Raw genomic sequence first — 19951 nt, forward strand, 5'->3', positions numbered from 1 at the left:
CTTTATCCATGGGCTCACAGTTACTGCTTTTTCATGCACATCATGCCCAGGTGCAAATCCAAATCTATTAGAATAACCCTTTTTTTGTATAAGATGTACATTTTGATGGGAGTATAGCTTTTAATAGCTACTTAATCTTAGGTATAAGCCTGGGAAAGTTTCTCAATTCCTATGACCTTTGGTTTCTTCTTCTATGAGAGATGATGGTTTCTATCCTGCAGGTTTGTCGTAAGGGTTATAAATGAACTGTCTCGCATACTGTTGGCATTTAATAAATACTATCATTAAAAAATAAAAATAAAAATAAATGCTATCATTACCATCATTACCATTATTTTAGAAGTTTGCTTCTACTAACATAGACAAATCATCCTGATGACATGAAGCAAACAGTATTGCTTTCCTTTGTGTATGACTAAGGAGTGAAACACACAAGACAAATATTTTAACCCGTATCTGACCATTAATCCATCGAGGGCTGTCGGGAAGTTTATATATCATGCTACAGTGTGTAACAAATGCTGATGTGACTTAGGCAAGCACTGTACAAAAATGTCCAGTCTGATGGACAGAGAAAGATAACAGAGGCAGTGGTTTGTTTCTCCGTTCAGCAAATAGTCACTGACCCTTTCTCTGTGCCAGGCATTTTCTTAGATATTAGGTACAGTGGTGAAAAAGACAGTCCCACTTTCAGGGAGCTTACAATCTAATACGAAGAGGAGAGCACTGTAACCCGCTTACTGGTGGATTGTTAGGTGTCAGTGTTGGGAGGCCAGCTGAGACTGTGGTATAGTTCACGATTTCTTTCTCATCCTTGACATCATGAGGCTAGACTTTCTTGAATCTCCCACCGCCCCTTTTACCTGGCTAACTCCTACCTCAAGACTCACTGCAGGTGTCAGGTCTGCTTGAAGCATTCTCAGATTCCCCCAGCCACCACATGAGGCTGGGTTATGTGCTCCCATTACACCTTAGGCTTCTAGTGTCTTAGTGCTTTCTGCAGTTCCTTATAATTGTCTATTTAGATGTCTGTTTGCCCTCTACTTGAGTTGTTACTCAAGCATGAGGGGTGGTTGTATAACTCTCCGTAACTCATGGAGGACGTATTTATCGATACCCCTAAGCTTTCCAAACTTTAGAAATCATTCTTTCCTTTAAAACCCCAATAGAAACAGTCCGGACCCTACAAGCTCACCAGTTGCCACCCGCTCGCTCCCTGTGGGTCACTTTGCTGCCACCACTACTCTCCCCATCCCACTCTGCCTGCGTAGGGACAGGAGACCCTCTTCCGATTCTTCTAGATACAGATAAGAACAAGACGTAATATGAAATAAAACTTTATTGAAGACTTTAGGATAACAGAAGGGAATTTCAGTGCAATTAAAATAAGAATAAATAGCCATTATTTCATACAACACATACTTTTAAGCTTCTGTGCTAAGCACTATTCAAGAACTTGGGAATATAGTTGTTAAGAAGATGAAGAAAGAGTCCTTACTTTCAGGTGCTTGCATTCTCGCCGAGGGAGAGAGAAAATAAACATAGTGCAGGGAGTGACAAGAGCTATAGCTGTGATAAAGCAGGTTGATGAAGTGGAAAGTACTAGGGATGGGTGTTTCTGTTGGGTGAGAGGAAGGACTTTGGCCAAATTTTCTCCTCACCCAGGATTTGAGGGCTGCTTTGCCAGATAGTAGCAGCTTTGAGACAGGATAATTAAAATTTTGTAGGCACATAGTTAAATTCTTATGGGGGTAGGGAGCAGGAACAAATTCTGGGAAAGAGAGGTGGGTGGTGGCATTCTCACCCCAGCGGCTGCCCAGATTGACGGAGAGGAAGGTGTGGGTACAACTTGTTAATGAGTGTGGGTCTCAAGGCTTCTTACAGATAGCTTGCTCTGGGATGTCTGAATCATCCTTCTTGACTCACCTTTACTGCCAGGTACATGGAACGCCTTCTAAAAGAGTCACATAGCCAGTTCTTTTCTGCCTTCACCGGAGAAGTCAGCGGAGGTTTCTTTAAGAGGTATCAGGAGAGAGTTTGTTTGATTCAGTGTCATCCTTATGTTAATTACAATTCCTGTTCCATAGAAATTCGAGACAAGAGGAACAGAGAGAAATGAGCTGGTTTGGTTCTGCTCCCTGTTTATGCGCAGTCCCACTTACGGCAGATTGCAATGTTTTTGCTTATAAAAATATCTCAATTATTCCTCTGATGTACTAAAAAATGACACGGCCAACGTTTTGCGAGGATATGCATCTCATCTCAAGTCAGTGACTCACCTGTGGCAGTTTTTCTTCTAATCCAGAGAGAACTTTGAATTTTATTTATTTAATTAAATTTTATGGGTTTATTCGAGTCCAAACTGACAACATATGCCTGGGAGCAAGATCTCAAACACTCCAGAGAACTCAGCATTTTAATTCTATTCTTTGCCTCTGTTGGCTCCAGCCCCTTTTCTGGTTAAATATCATCATGGACTCTGCAAGAGAGTGGACCTTTGAAGTTCAGCAACTTAGATGTTTATCCAGCTAGACTATTCAACTTCTGATCCTTGAGCGTCTTCCTCTCCACACGAGAGACAACAGTACCTCCGAGAGTTTTGAGGATTAAGTGGAATGCCTACCAAATAGAAAGTTTACCTACTTTTCATGTCAATGAACCCAGATGTTCGCTTTCTGTTCCACAAAAAGGACTGAGCGTAGCTTTGCTCTGTATACAACAGAAAGTGAAGTGGAATGAGTTTTTCCAGTGACTTCAAAGAAATAAGGAAGAGATTTTTCAAAAAGCTTAACATAGGATTACCACATGACCCAGCAATTCCACTCCTAGGAATATACCCAAAGGAACTGAAAGCGGGTGCTCAAATAGACACTTGTGTGTGAATGAGCATAGCATTGTTAACAACAGCCAAAGGATGGAAACAATCCGAGCATCCATCAACAGATGAAATGTAGCCTGTCCTCATGATGGAATATTAGTTAGCCAACAAAAGGAATGTAGTTCTGCTACATGCTACAACATGGATGGACCTTGGAAACATCATGCTAAATGAAATAAAGGGGCAAATATTGTATGATTCCACTAACAAAAAGCATCTAGAATAGGCAAATTCATGGAGACAGAAAGTAAATTAGAGGTTACCAGGGCTAGGGGAGGGGGGAAATGGAGACTTATTGTGTAATGATTATAGAGTTTCTGTTTGGGGTGATGAGAAAGTTTTGGAAGCAGATGGTGGTAATGGTGGTATAATAATGTGAATTTAATTAATGCCACTGAAATGTACACTGTAAAACGGCAAATTTTATGTAATGTGTATCTTAGCACAATAAAAAAAGGTTGCTTAAAAAAAATGGTAAGGAAGATAGGGGAATTAGGATGATGTAAACTTGGGCTGCAGTGCTTAGTACTCATTCCCTTTCTTCTGAGACACTGATTTTCCCTGAGAGGTATGTTTACATTCACCTTACTGCTACCCGAGTAGAATAGATAATGGATTTCCTTTCCATGCTTAATAAACAGAGTGTTTGAATCACAGGCTAAAGGAGTGATAGTCTCACTCCTGGTGACACCATGAGTTTGGAAGACACTCAGATATGTCCAGAGTTACACAGCAAGTATGGAACTCAAATGCTGTATTTTATGGATTTTAAAAAAATTGCAGAAGGCACACATAAATGTATTCTCATTGAAAACCTCTGCATTTTTCCAGGAAAATTCAGAAGTTGCACATTGCCAGATCTCTCTAGATATTTCACATTGGGTGAGCTTTCGTGACCTCAACCCAGATTCTACATTTTTATTTCCTTGTTTTTTTAATTAGTTGAGCTCCCAACCTCAGACATATCCTCAATACCTTCCTTTCCCTACTTTCACATTCCAAGTCAGTCTATAAATTCTTCCTTTGAAATGACTAATCCTTAAGCTTCCCCCTGCAGAGGTATACTCCAGAAGGCAATGTTCCTCTGCCTTAATCATTTCAGGGCCTGTGCCAGGCAGACAGGACCCACCCCCACCCCCATAGTCCGAAACCCACCAAAATTATTCAAACTAACAGATCCTAAAGGCGTCACCTTGCTCTTGCCTTTCCTGAGGAAGCACCAATAAAGGCTCTGGCCTAATGCTTCCCCTCCCTCCTAACCACCCTGGTGTCTTTCCCAGGTGGCCCTACCTGCCCTGCCCTAATTCCTGTCTCTAGGACCCATGAGTATAATAAACTTTGTTTTTTCCCAAGCCTCATCTGTGTTTCCTCTTACAACTGGACCTGACCGATCATCTCATAAAACAATACAAAACACACAGCTATAAATTTTCTTCTAAGCACTGCTGTTGCTGCATCCTGTAAGTTTTTGTATGTTGTGTTTTCTATTTTACTCAATATGTTTTCTAGTTTCTTTTGTGATTTCTTCATTGAACCATTGGTTAATTAGAAGTGTGACATTTCGTTTCTATATATTTGTGAATTTCCCAAATGTCCTTCTATTATTGAATTTAATTTCCATTATGGTCACAGAATATAGTTTAAATCATTTTAAATTTATTGAGGCTTGTTTTATAGCCTAGCATATGGTCTGTCCTGGGGACTGTACTGTGTATACTTGAGAAGACTGTGCATTCTGCTGCTGTTGGTTGGAGTATTCTATAGGTCCCTTAGACTTAGCGGACTGTAGAGTTGTTTGAGTCATCTGTATCCTTGCTGATCTTTTGCCTAGTTGTTGTATCCACTCTTGAAAGTTGAGCATTGAAGTCTTCTACTATTATTGTTTAAATGTCCATTTCTCTCTTCAATTCTGTTGTTCATTTTTGCATTATATTTCTGGGGCTCTTTTACTAGTTATATATATATAAAACTATGTCTACCTGATGGATTAACACTTTTATCATTATATAAAGCATTCCTATTTATTTCTTGTAACATTTTTAAAGTCTACTTTGTCATTTTGTCTGATACTAGTGTAGCCACCACTCTGGCTCTCTTATAATTGCTGTTTGCACGGTATGTCTTTTTCTATCCTTTTACTTTCAACCTGTTTGTATCTTTGAACCAAAAGCGTGAATCCTATAGACAGCATATGGTTGGATATATATATATATATATATATATATATATATATATATATATATATATATATAAATTTTTTTTTTAACCAAGTCTGACAGTCTTTGACTTTTCATTGGATGGCTTAATCGATTCACATTTAAGATAAGATAGTTGGATCTATGTCTGCTGTTTGCTTTTTGTTTTCTATGTCTTGTGCCTTGTTTGTTCCTCCTCCGATATTTCCTTTTTGCCTTTGCATTCAATGAATATTTTCTAGTGTGACATTGAATTCTTTTAGTGATTTTTAGACTATATTTTTAAGTTATTTTCTTTGTGGTTCCTCCAAGGAGGGATGAGAAATGCTGGCGGCCTGCCCTTCTCAATGAGACATGGTCAGCCTTCACTGGGAGCTGAAGGGAGAGGGGGCCACATCTTCTTGGCCAGACCGTCTCAGAGTGGAGCTTCCACCACATAGGGCGGAGGCAGGAGTGGATCAAGGCTCAGATGCTACAGATGCTCACTGGTTTGAGTTTTTGTATATTTTCTTGAATAAATGTTTCTTCATTTGCTATATGTTATTAAGACAATTTCTAGGGACTTTAAATGGTAGGTTTTTAAAAATAGTTTTCACCAGTTACATGGTTATTTTGCTAGGGAGAGGGTCCAGGGAGTGCCTCACGCCGCCATGCACATTTAAATTTGAGAAGAACCACTATCCTTCAGAGTCCCCATAGCATCTAGCAAGATATGTACCTCATAACTGCTAAATAAGTATTGATGGATGAGTAAGTGAATAAAAATGCTGGATTGGAATTTGATTTGTGAAAAGTTGAGAGTCATTTACAATTTGCGTTTGTGTATGTGTATTTGGTAGAAAGAGAATTGAGAGAGAAAAATTACTGCATTATAAGCTGTTAAGAATTGATATTTGAGTCTACGGCCATGCCATCCTGAACAAGCCTGATCCCATCTGATCTGGGAAGCAGGGTCAGGCCTGGTAAGTACTTGGATGGGAGACCACCAAGGAAAGACCAGGTGCTGTAGGCATGAAAAATAAAAAATAAGGGATTGTAAGCTGATAAGGTCCTTACAATCTGTGAAGTCAACCAAGAGTTGCCTTGCCTAAAAAAAGAAAAAAAGAATTGATATTTGAGTGCCTACCATACCAAACTTTTTGTAGTCATCATCATTTAGCCTTTGCTAGCTTTGAGGAGTCAACTTTTTGTACTATTTTACTCTAACATGTTAGTAATCTATAATTCTGTCACTAAGATGCTCTTCCTGAGAAAAGAACTCTTGACTCAGTAGTAAAGAATGAAAGACCCATACCATTTTAGATGAAATGGCAGACTAGATATCCTAAAAATCATGAAGGCGTAAGAAAGTAAGGTATTTCCTCTGAATCAGAATAAAAGGACACTGATAAGCAAATCAAAGGTAAGTACATGTTTCTATTTATTGTAAATTTCCAGATAATAGATTAATAAGGAATAATAAAATTAGAATATCACTTTTCTTGCAACCCTTAATGAATTAATTCAGTTGTTGATTGGCTGTTAACATTACAGAGTACTACGGCCATGCCGCCCTGAACACGTCTGATCTCGTCTGATCTCGTCTGATCTCAGAAGGTATGCAGGGTTGGTCCTGGTTAGTACTTGGATGGGAGGCTATCTAGGAATACCAGGTGCTGTAGGCTTTAAAATAAATTAACAAACAAACATTACAGAGAGAGACATTTAGACATCATGTGACTTGATGGAAGAACACACCACTACTTATGAAGGTATCTTGCCCTCCCCTAAATCTAACCCAATTGATCAAGTCTTTATTGATCCAACTATCAAATTGCAGGAAATGTAAGGGATAAAGGGACATATGAAATGACACCATAGGAACACAATGAGCCAAAGTCATGACAAATTACTGAGTTTCCTTTTTAACAAATAAATTGTGAAGGAAAAAAAAGAAGTAACACCTAGAGATTACAAGTGCCTGAGACATATCACCAAGTTGTAATATATAGATCTTATTTGGATCCTAATTCAAACAAATTTTAAAAATATGATATTTATAAGACAATTGGAAATTTAAACACTTGCTGGGTATTTGATATTAAAGAATTATTCTTTTTTTTTTTTAAGGTATGCTTATAGTATTATAGATTTGAAAGGACTCCCTTTAGAGCTACTGATATCTTTGTGGGTAGAATGTTATAATGTCTGCTGTTTGCTTCACAATAGTATAAATGGAGGTGAGTAGATGGAGGTATAATTGAAACAATATTATCCATAAGTTGATCATTTGTGAAGCTGGGGTAATAGGAACATGGGAATCTATTATACAATTCTGCCTCTTTATGTACATTTAAAGTTTTTCCTTGGAAAATAAAGTCGATCTGGGTCCATGTTTCCACTGGATGCCTTGCAGAGGTTAATGGGAGTCCATTTCATACAAACACACTCTGATCTCAGGCATTATCAAGATTCCACAGAGGATGTTTCAACAAATAAACAATAAATGCGTAGGGTAGGAAGCCAGCATGAATGGCAAAACAACAAAAGTAGACCCACAGAGACATTAGATACTGGTATAATCAGCTATTGAATATAAAATAAGTACGTTTACTATAAACATATCAGAGAAGTTATTAAAACTGTGAGTAGGGAGAAGATACTATCACATAGGAAAACATGGACATCGATTTCCTTCATCCTCCCATTTGCCTGCCTGCTTCGGCTTCCACCCTAGAACTTGTACCACAATTGACATGATCATCTTGAACTTGCTATATTTTTATTGTTCTATTTGGATTTCTTTTTCAAAGCATCTTTAACTCTCAGCCATTCACTAAAATTAGGTAGGTAGCTTATGGTGATGTTGATACATAATTTTAAGTCCCTTAAAGGGATAAAGGATGTGACGTGACACCTGGTAGAAGTGGGCTTTGAAATGCCATCCTCTACGGAAGCTTTTATGTTTCTGTTTCATATTTCAATTTTCAGAATTAAAATATTTGGCTTAGCAGCTTGGATTTCTTAAAATGACTTCTATTTTTAAAAACAAATATTAAATTTGCCAAATCTTCTTTCTAGGCCTGTCATTGACTTTATTCCCTTAGGTGCCATGTGTAATATGGAGTAAACTCTAGCACATCTGGGAGCATCATGAAAACAGGAGGTGTTGAAAATATGTGAAGGGAAATCAGGGCCAAGAATTGCTGTGAAAGTTAAAAATAAATAAAGGCCAGTGTCAAAAATAAGAAAAATAAGAAAGAAATAAGGGATTCAGTGATCATATTCATAAACAGTTATGAAAAAATGTTTTTGTTTGGAGATTATTTCATTTCTGGGAAAATGGTTTAGAGCTTTTCTCTCAGATTATCGTACAGTAAAACTGACTTTTGGGAAAATGTACAGCTCAATGCATTTTAGTACATGTATAGTTTCATAGAACCAGTACCATGAGAGGATCCAAAAGAGTGCCAACACCCCCACTCTCTGGTGCTGCCCCTCTATAGTCACACCCTCTCCCCACCCCCACCTCTTGGCAGCTACTGATATAGTCCCCATTACTATAGCTTGTCTTTTCCAGAGTGTTATACAAACAAAATCACACAGTTTGTAACCTTTTGATTTTGGCTTTTAGCAAAATTCCCTTGAAAGCCATCCGAGTAGTTGTGTGAATCACTAGTTTGTTCCTTTCATTGCAGCCATGACATGACTACACTGCGGTTGGTTTGTCTTCATTTTCTTTTCAATCCTGTCTGAAGTTATACAACGCAGCTCCTTCAGGTCCTTGTCAGTACCTAAGTTGCGATTCATCTTTGGCATATCACAGAGTTTGTCTGATTTTAGTGGCAAGAGCTAGGACTCAGCGATGTGGCTTTTCTTCTACCAGCAAGAAGTGGTGTTCTGGAATTGACAGAGAAGACAGCTGTGGTGGCCTGGAGAAAATGGGAAAGCGGGAAGTGCGTTGTTCAAGTCTCAGGCTATTCTGCGAATATTCCAACTGACTGAGACAGTGATCATAACAGCCTCTTTTAAAACTTTTAAATATCTATTTATAACACTTGCACAAATTCCCCTTTTGGGTACTTTAACCTCGTTTTCTTTCTGCTTGAGCAACACTGCCATCTGCTGTTAGAATTGATGGGCACTGCTTCTGAGATTCTGGGTCCACACCCTGCAGTACATACATAGCAGCTGTCAAAAAGGTCCATCTCCATCTGTATTTAACTTGTATGAAGTGATGGCAGATCCGGCCAGTGGGAAAGAAAAACACATCTGTGCCCTAATATCTTTCCTCGGAAGCCCCATGGTGAAATACTATCTGTTCTGGTGCCATTCCCTTCTGATCTAAAAGGCTTAACAAGATTCTGCTCTGTTCCTGACTGTACCTTTATTATCTTTCTGATCAATCATTTCTTTGAAATGCTGTGGTATCTTACTTTGACCAAACGTCTGAGAGTTTAACCCCAAAAAACAAGGTAGAAGAAAATGTTGAGGGTTTTTATTTATTTATTTATTTATTTATTTTGACTCCTTTTTACCCAAGCTTGGAAAAACACGTTGGGATTCTAAATTTAAATTTTAAAAATCCAAAATTCTTTTATATATTTTGTTTTCCTTTTCTGCCACCCAGAGTCATCTGTGTGTTAGTTTGATCTAAAAATCGGGTTTTTCCATTGATTAAAAAAAAGAAAAAGGCCATCGGAAGACCAAGTCTGTTTTAAATACAGGGCTTGATTTGCTTTCCACCTTTTTATTTCCCCCCATTATTCATCATGGCTTTTATAATATAAGTGAGAATGATACAGTTTATAGTCAGCTTTGTAATACCATGTCACAGATCGAATAAAATCCTTGTCATGAAGCTGTTTTGTCTTAGTTTAATTGGGCAGAGGGTTGTTGAAGTTGACAGATTCACCTATAAGTGTTGGCTTGGGGATTTCTGTGCAAGTTTTCTCTGCTAAAGTTTTGAAAATTAATAAAAGATTTTTTTAAACCTGTAAACTTGGAGTTTTAAAAATGCTTCTAAATAAGTCATGTGCCAAGTAAAACATAATAATGGAAATTAAAAAATAATTAAAAACTGAATTAGAATGAAAATACTATATGTCAGAACCTGTGGATACAGTTAAAGCAACACTCAAGAAAGTACTAGAAAATAAGTTCTGAATATGAGTAAGTTAAACCTCCAACTTAAGAGACTGGAAGGCAACCACAGAGGTAGTAGGAAGGAAAAATAAGAGAAAAGAAAGAAAATGAGAGAAGAAGCCACAGGGGATCAAAAGAGCCAAAATTTAAATCTTTGTAAAGATCCATAAAAGCGACACAATTTTTTTGGAAAGACCAATAAAGGAAAAAAAAGAGAAGGCAAGGCAAAGCCAAGATTTGAAAGCTCATAGATTTCTGATGTGAACATGGCCTCATAAAGTCAGGATTTTCTCTTTTCTTCCATTAATTATACAAAGATACCATTAAAAAAAATGAGAGACAAAAACACAAGTGATGTTTTCAGTGAAACTAGGAAGCAGCTAATAGGCCGGGCCCATAAACAGAGGTAAAGCAAAGTAGTTAAAGGGTAGTGGATCTAAATAAATAAGACACAATGGAGAGAGAACACAGTGGCTACAAATCTGAGAAACAGCCAGCAAAAGCATACTTCTCACAGTTGAGAGGCATGCCTGCCTGGGTGGAAATCCTCAATCATTTCAACAATATGAACTTGGCAATGACCAGCGGCAGGAGCTTCCAGACCAGGTTCTGAGAACTGGACAAGGGATCATACTGACAAAGTTTATATTTGGAAAACAATCTCTCCCTGTAGCAGTGGAGAAGAGATTTTGAATTGTGAAAACTCCAAAACTTCCTATCTCCAGTGGCTGTGTGAAAAAAAATTTCCCACACAAAACCGCAGATTCTAAGAAAAATTCCAGCTTCCTTGAAACATGGTCCCGGCATCTCCTCCGCTCTAGACCTCTGCGAATAACTGGTTTGGAAACACCACTCTCCAAAATGATTACTTAAAAGAGGGATCCCAAACAGTATCTATGTAAAGATACCAAATAAAAAGGAGGAAAGGAAAGGAAAACACATAGCAGATGATGAACTCTCACTAGGAAAAAAAAGAGTTGTAACAGAACAGATAAAACTCTATGGCAAACATTTTACTCTAAAATTAAAAATAAAGCATTGCCTCCACAAAGCAAAAGAACATGAAAGAAATATGGCAATTGGGGTAGAAATCGTGAGCAAACTGGGTGAGATGGCATATCAGAACTTAAGAAAGAAGTGGAAGAAAAAGAAAATAAACCAATCACTGAAATGATGCTGAAGTTCAAAGACCTCCAAAACAGATAAAGAGAGCATACACACAAAGAGAGCAATCAGGATGAAGCTGAACTAAAGGTAGAAAAAGGATTAGAGAGAAAACTATAGCGTTGGAAGAGAGACAGAGATGCACGTAATGAGTCCCTGAAAAGGAAAATCCCCATAAGGTCACAGAACACTAAAATATTTAAAAAGACGAGGACATTGTAAGAAACTAAATTGCAGATACAAAACAGTACATACTCTATGATCCGATTTCTACAAAGTTAAATAATAGGTAAACTATTATTATGTTACAGGATCAGAGGCTAGCAATTCTCCCCAAACTGACTCATAGATGCAATACATACCAATCAACACCCCTAATAAAGTGTGTATGTGTGTGTGGGTGTAGAAATTAGTGAGCTCCTCCTAAAATTTATATGGAAATGAGGAGGGCCAAGACTACTTGAGACTCCAAGAAAAGGAGGAGGACAGAAGACAATGATAACGTTTTTCTTAACACAATATTTTTATATTCATTCATTATATAGAGAATATCTAAATGTGAAAGTCAATGTGTGTGGAATTATATATTTAAAGCTCTCGATAATTTCAAAACAAACTGTGAAAATAAAATTTAGTATAAGTATAAAAAAAAGTAGAAGGACTTGCTCCACTGGACAAAGGGATAATATTTACAATAAAAGACAGTGTGGATCAGCACCCGGTGAGACAAAGAGACGAACGCGGTAGTCTAGAAACTCTGTAAATTCATGCACTCAAGGGTATTTGGTTTGCATCAAAGGTAGTGGGGAAAGAACAGTCATTCGATTTTAATAAATCTCTTTTAGACAACTAGATATCTATATGGAAAATAAAACTACCCATATCTCACCCATACACAGATATCAGTTCCAGGTGGATTATGGATCTGCATGTGAGAGGAAATCAGTAAGTCTTCCAGAAGATAATAAAAGAAAATATCTTTATGACTCTGGGATAGAGAAGAATTTTTTAAATAGGGTACAAGAAACGGTAACCATAAAGGAGAGTATTAAAAGCAGACTATTTTAAAAACTGTAAATCCTGGGATACCATTGAGAGTGAAAAGGCAAGCCGCAGAGTGGAAGTAAATATTTGCAATTCAAATAACCAAGAAAAGATTTGTATCCAGAATATCTAAAGAAATTCTGTAAATCAAAAGACAGACAACCTAATAGAAATACGGGCAAGAAATCTGTTCATGAGGATATCTAACTGGCCAACATACTTACTATGTAATCAGGGAAATGCAAATTAAGACTATATTAAGATGCCACTTAACACCTACTAAAAAAGCCAAAATTAGAAAGATTGACAATAGTGAGCACTGATGAGAATGTAAAACATTGGAATACTCATACATTACTGATAGTAGTGCAAACTGGTTCAAACACTTATAATACAGCTTAGCACCAATTTCTAAAGTTAAAGGTATGTATACCCTACAGCCGAGTGATCCTTGCTCCTAGCTCGCTCTGACAAATGTGTGCACATGCGTAGCAAGAGATATATATAAGAATGTTCACAATGGCATCATTCGTAATAGTAAGAAGTTTAAAGTACTCCAAATGTTGATCAACGGTAGGAAAGATAAATACATTGTGGTGTATTCACATAATAGAATATCATAGAGCAATGAAAATGAATCAATAATAGTTTTATACACAATTGACAAAGCACACAACCATGGTTAATGAAATAAGCCTGATTAAAAGAATACGTTATTATTCTACTTACATAAAATTCAAAAATGACAAACCCAGACAACAGTGTTTATGGATGTGTTCTTGGACATTAAACATTGAATGTGAAAGTCACACAGTGATTGAGAGGGAGACTGAGGCAGGTTTCAAGGTGGTAATGAAATTCCTGTCCCAAGTGGTGGTTACATGGGCAGTTGAGTTAGGGAATCATTGAACTTTACATTTTTGTTGCATTCAGTTTTCAGTATGTCATAGTTTGCAATTAAAACAGGTTTAAGAGGATAAAAAATAGGCTCAAACAAATAGAAAAACATATGTTCTTGGATAAGACTACTGAATATTATAAAGACAACAATTTTAAGTTAATTTATAAACTTAAATTATATCAATTGGAAAACACTAACAGGTTATTTTCTGGTGCTGGTTAAATCGACCTAGTTAATACAGAAAAAGGAGTGTAAAAAAAAACACTTTTTAAAACCCTTAAAATTAGCAGTTAGGGCGATCTAGCCCTATAGAAGATTAAAACACATTATTAAGCTACTACAGCAATCCCTAACCTTTTTGACACCAGGGACCAGTCAGTGCTCCTATGAGAATTTAATGGTTGATGATCTGAGGTGGAGCTGAGGCGGTGATACTGGCGCTGGGGAGCGGCTGCAAATACACATGAAGCTTCGCTGGCTCACCTGCTGCTCACCTCCTGCTGTATGGCCTGGTTCCTAACAGGCCATGGACCAGTATGGTCTGCAGCCCAGAGGTTGGGGACTCCTCTAAAATATGTGATACTAATGCAGAAAAAGATTGAGGGAACAGAATAGGAAACCCAGAGATAGACCAAAAGCATATGGAAATTTAGTATGGGATAAAGATGACATATGAAATCAGTGGGGAATAATAAAAATGTTAATAAATGGATAGTCATTTGGGAAAAGATAAAATTGGATCCAACTTCACTCCCTGTACAGGGGTTCTAACTGTAAAAAAAATGAAATCGACCTCAGAGTAACTATAAAGTTATTGCGAATCATTCTATTGTCAATTTAGTTAGTCTGGGAACTGTACTTCCCAGAATCTCCTTCCCCAGTTGGCTAGAAGAGGAACTTGCACGTGATATGGGAAATGGAAGTGAAGCAGTAGCGGTTATGCTCTGAAGGTCGTTGTGGTTACTGTGGTGACAGCGGATGCATGGATGCCAGTGAGTTCTAATTTATTCTCCTTCTCTTCTGCTCCATTTCCAGCTCTTCCTCCTTGTGGCTTACAACAGCTTGGGGCCCATCACCAAGTGCTTGGCTGTGGTCCCACAGAGGCCCTAGCTTCCTGTAGACTTCTCACCAGCTCCCCCTCCATGACCCCACTTCAGCTTCCCAGAGTGTCAGACTGACTGGTTGGTGGCTTCTGTGATCCTCAGACCCCTAATTTCCAACGCTTGCTTCTCAAGCTTCCCTCACATTTATGGAAAATTGAATTCCAATAATAAATTTCTTAGCTCCTGGTAGTTCTGCTTCCCTGTTGAACACCAGACTGATGGATTTATTGGTACTGGAAATGGGGAAACAGAAATCTAAAACACTGGATTTTGGACCAGTCAGATAGAGGCTGGAAAAACAGTGAGAGATTCTTGATGGAGGCAGGACTAGCAGTGAGGCAATTGCTGTTAGATGCTTTAAAAAGGTTAATACGTGTAACCTAGTGGTGGAACATTTGGCAATACTATCACCTGTGGTAATATTGAAGACGGAAAATGCACCTAACGAACTACGTATCTAACTAAAGAGATTTGCAGGCAGGAACATGGAAGTGCCAACTGCCTTCTTTTAGCAGCTTATGATAAAGAAAATGAGCTAAAGAAGAAACGGTTTTGGAACAGTTTTCGAGCAAAGTTTAGGAAATATTTTCAGCTCAGTACTATTCAGAATTATTTTTCCTTGCCAGCCTTTACAGAATTTCCAAGTAAGAAATGGCTTCAAGGTTAAGGATCAAATCTAAGATACAGCTGTAAAACCCTTTGTGAAGACCTCATAATGATTTAAGGTGATGCCTCAGAGACCCTCTAAGAATCTTAAAGGCAATATCCCACAAGGGGTTGGAATGCCTAAATAGAGAGAAGTTCATCTTGGAAAAAATATGCATGGGTATTTGCAGCATGGATTCATAGAAAACCTGTAGGTTTTTTTTTTTTTTAAAAAGAGAATTGCATTGGTGAAAGCACTTCCTGCTTGAACAAAATGTGGTAGAAACAGTTCAAATTCAGTCACAACCTCTGAATCCCAAACTATTTTTGGACATGAAGAAGGCCAATTACTCAATAGCAAACACAGGTCTTTTCCTTTTGGAAAAGATTTCTTGAAGAGTGAAGCCAAGAGCCACTGAGAACAATGGCCTAGGAAGCTACTCTCAGAGAGCAGAACTGGGTCTTAATCAAGGAACGTTCTCTGCTCTCGGAACTGGGGACCCTGACAGTGTATTCTTTGACGAATTTCAGAATTTATATGGAGAAGTGATTGCTTTATGCTTCCCTTTCTTTCTCTTTTCAAATAGAAATGTTTATTGTGGCTTCCCTGTCCTGGTCTTAATATTGCCCATTGGCTATATGGGGATGAGAATGGAGATGGGGAATAACTTTTAGTCCATTGGTCTCTGCATTTGAGGAATTATGTATAAGAAATGTCATCCACATCTGGAGCTGATTTAGATGAACTACAAACCTGAGCATGATATTATAATGAAGTAGGATTTTCAGGAATCTTGAGAAGGGGTTAGTTATTTTGTATGTAGAAGGGATGTGAGCTGGTGTGGTCAGAGGGTGGGCAATGGCAGATAGTCTCCAAAAGTGACCATCATCAGTTCCTCCCCTTTCAATCAATACAGATCGCTTCTCACACCATTCTATCCTCAAACCTCTTGAAACTGGGCAGATCTTTTGACTTGCTTTGGCCAATGAAATGTGACAAAAATGATGCTGTAGCAGTTACAGGCCTAGCTTTTAAGAGGTCTGCTAGGTTGCACTTCCCTTCTGAGAAGTCTACCACCATATAAGAATTTCAACTTCTTTGAGACCATTGTACTCAGAAGAAGCCCAAGCTAGCCATGTGGGAAGGACACTGAGGCCAGCCCTCAGATATTCTAGCCACATGACTGAGGCACCAGATCTATGAGTAAAGAAGCCTTTTTTATACATTCCAGAACCAGGAGACACCATGTGTAGCTAAAGAATTTCCCAACAGATCCTGGCCCGTGTTTCAGAACCTTGAAAAATTTTAGATTGTTTTAAGCTGCTAAGTTTTGGGTTCTGCACCAATAGAAAATGATCTCTATAATATATTGTTAAAAAGAAAGGTACAGAACAATATGTACAGCATTCTATCTTTCATGTGGCAAAGGAGGGAGGGCAATATGAAAGTGTGGGTGCATGCATGTGTGTTTATGCATACAAAAAGATAGGTTCAATGCAATTCCAAGCAAAATCTCAAGAGCACTTTTTCATAAACCTGGATGAACTAATTCTAAAATTTACATGGCAAAACAAAGGCCAAGAATATTCAAAGTACTCCTGAGAAAGTTCAAGGTGGGGAATTTGTTCACCAAATGTCAAGACTTATTATAAAACCATGGTCAATAAGATAGTGTAATGTTGGCACGGGGCTAGACAAATGGACTGATGGAACTAAAGAGAAAACTCAGAAACAGACCCATTGATGAGGTTATAGCCCAAGGGAGGTGAGGAAAACATCCAGGCAGGGGACATGTCTCTTTAAATATACATACTGAAATATTTACATATGAAAATATTTAATGTCTGTGATCTGTTTCAAAATAACCCGGGAGATAAAGGAAATAGATGTGTGTGGAAGAGGCAGAACTGGCCATGGGTGGAAAGTTGGTGACTCTGGATAATGGAGTCCCTGGGATTTAATACATTTGTCTATGTTTTTTGTATGTTCAAAATTCTCCATAATAAACATTTTTCAGTGTACACACATTGTACACACACACACACACACACACACACACAGAAATGAAAGTGAAAGGGCAGGCTTTAGAGTAAGAAAAAATTGTACTACACATATAACTGATTAGAATTATATATGAAATAGAATCCATAATATAAAATAATTTTAACCCTATATGCTGATAAGAAATAGACAAATTATCTGGAGGATCAAATAGAAAGGCCAATAAACCTGAAAAATTCTTAACTTCATAGTAATCAGAAAAATGTAAATCAAAAGAGCCAAAAAATAATAAACAGAGCCATTTTAAAATGGAGCTGGAGCTGCCATCGCAGAAGAACAACCTTGAACACAATTTAGACCACAAATCTTAAGATGTTAAAACAGGGCAAGATAACATTTGCACGGGGCCTAAAGCAAATTGTGTCCCAAAGAACTGTTTGTAAGGATAACAAGAAAATAGTTATTCCAACTGGACTAAAAATTTAAAACATTATTTAGAATTAGCGTCACTCTGTTAGCTTATCTGCACCAATAGAAACACCTTCCTTCTATCAATGTTATTGTTCCCCTCCCCCTTTCTCATAAATACCTTTGTCTCCTAATCCAAACACCGTTCCGGCTTCTGCCTGAATCAATGCTTCCCAAATAGCTATTCTTCGATCCCAAATAAATGCTGTTGCCCCTCACTCTGAAAGCCTTTTATTTTTAGATTAACAAAAGAGTAATTGGATACTAGTGTATCCCCATCAGATTGGCACAAATGAAAAGCCAACAACGCACTGTGTTGGTAAAGATGCAAAGCAACTGGCAATGTCACACACTGCCTGTCAGAGTGTCAATTTGTTACCTCTTTAGGCACCAGTTAGCCAGATTCCCTTCAATATCAGCAGTCCCACTCCTAGGAAACTCTTATACGTGTGCTCCAGGGGGTAAGGGGTAAGAAGACTTTTACTGCTTGTAATAATAAAAAAAAAAACGGGACACAAGCCAAATGTCCAACAGGGTAATGGGTTAGTAAACTGTGATAGACGATGCGATGCCACATGCTGTGTAAATGTACCATGCGGATCCACATGAACAAATTCTTCAAACATAATATTGAGTGAAAAAAGGCAAATCACAGAAGAATACAAAAATAGCATATTTTTCTATAAAGCGCAAAAATGAGCAAAACTAAACAATATATTCTTTGAATACATACATACTTATGAAGGAAAGCAGGAGAATGTTAAGTAAAAATTCTAAGCTGGGTTACCGTGGGGGTGAGGAGGGAGAGACTGCATCTGGGGGAAGCTGATAGGGGACCTCACAGATTTTCTTAGTGTTCTGTTGCCTAAGCTGACGTTGGGCACATAACAGCTCATTCTATTATTTCATACCTTGCATATACACACCGATAAATAGATATGTGTTACATTTATGAAATATAACATCTCTTAATAAAAAAATTTATGGAAACAAAAGGAAGACTATTGATTGAGACCTGTGGCAGTTATGAACAATGAAAACGCTCTTTGTTCATGCCCCATGGGCCCGGGTGAGCACATGTGCAGTTTATGCCTGTCGCCTTGGCATCTTCACAGGTAGGCCCCTCTTCACCTCCGAAGTTTCCCAGATGGGACCTACTAGTAAGATGGCCTTGTGCCCTCAATGGTGGCAGCTGTCTCTGTTTCTTGTCCCATGCCAAACAGTAATGCTGAGGAGAAATGGATATGGTCTGCAGAAACAGGCAAGTGACACTTTCCAATCAAAGAGTCACTTTTACTTATTTGGAAAGCCTCCCTTGGACTTAGGTTTTCCATCTGTAAAGTGGGCATAATTGCTAGCTTATGGGGTTGTTGTGAGAATTCAGTGAGATTATCTTTGCTCAGGACACAAAGAATGGAAATCTCCCTACATTAGAACAGTTCCAGAACAGGGTGCGACTCTCATATTACCCTGAGGGGTGGAGAGCCCTACCCGCTTTCTGCATCATCCAAGCTCTCCCAGGCTCACAGTCCCCTGAAAGTCCATGCAGATTAAAAGAGACCTAAGAGACATTGTACAATATGTGGGTTTTAGGTGGATCCTGATTCAAATTCCAAACCAATCAACTAGAAGAACATATTCCTTAGAAAATGTGAGTAAGGATTGGGTATTAGAAGACACCAAAGTGTGATAATGGTATTACGTTTGGGCTTCAAAAAGTTTCTCCTCCTTCCTGAATAGCCATTCTTTGATCTCAAATAAAAGCATGCTACCTCTCACTTTGATACAGCCTACAACATTTATGAGTAAACTATGACGATGTCTAGGATTTGTTCTAAAATAATCCAGTGGTAGAGTAGGGCGGTGGATAGAGATGACACAAGGGTGGTCACTGTAGCTGGCTGGTAGCTACAAGGGGTTCATTGTCCTCTTCCTTCTGTTTTTACATGTGTGTGAAATTTTCCAGGGAGGAGGGAGGCAGGGAAGCATGGAGGCAGAAAGATCCGCCCCCTTCTCCGCCATGCAGGGAAGAGCCCCAGCTGAAGAGCACAGGCTGTTCTGTGGGTGGTTGTGGCCGCCCTCCTGCAGGAAGTAATGTCACAGCCAGCGTGAACTTGAGAAAATGATGGTTCCACACACTATACCAGTTTCACTAGTCCCTGAGGGGCCAAGCCCAACCGAAGGAGAGCAGTATCATGAGTGCAGGGGCTGAGCGGCCTCAGGCATCTGTCCTGTGTGGGTTCCACAATTCTTGTCCTTCTCAGTCCCGGGAAACCACACATAAGAGGTGGGGCCACTGTCCTTTATCAACCTCTTGAAGACGCACAGCCATTCCTCTTGAAAGACACCAAATGTTTTTGTTGACTTAAGAAACATTCAAACCTATAGAGAATTTTGATGAGTTTATTTGAACCAAACTGACTACAA

The 19951-nt window shown here is 38.4% G+C and overlaps 1 pseudogene; it reads left to right on the top strand.

The window, feature by feature from the left end:
• Positions 1 to 6608: 6608 nt before the first annotated feature.
• Positions 6609 to 6737, top strand: LOC118606338 (annotated as a pseudogene).
• The last annotated feature ends 13214 nt before the right edge of the window (positions 6738 to 19951 follow it).

Source organism: Rousettus aegyptiacus, unplaced genomic scaffold, assembly GCF_014176215.1.
Source record: "Rousettus aegyptiacus isolate mRouAeg1 unplaced genomic scaffold, mRouAeg1.p scaffold_m13_p_7, whole genome shotgun sequence".
Classification (NCBI taxonomy): Eukaryota; Metazoa; Chordata; class Mammalia; order Chiroptera; family Pteropodidae; genus Rousettus; species Rousettus aegyptiacus.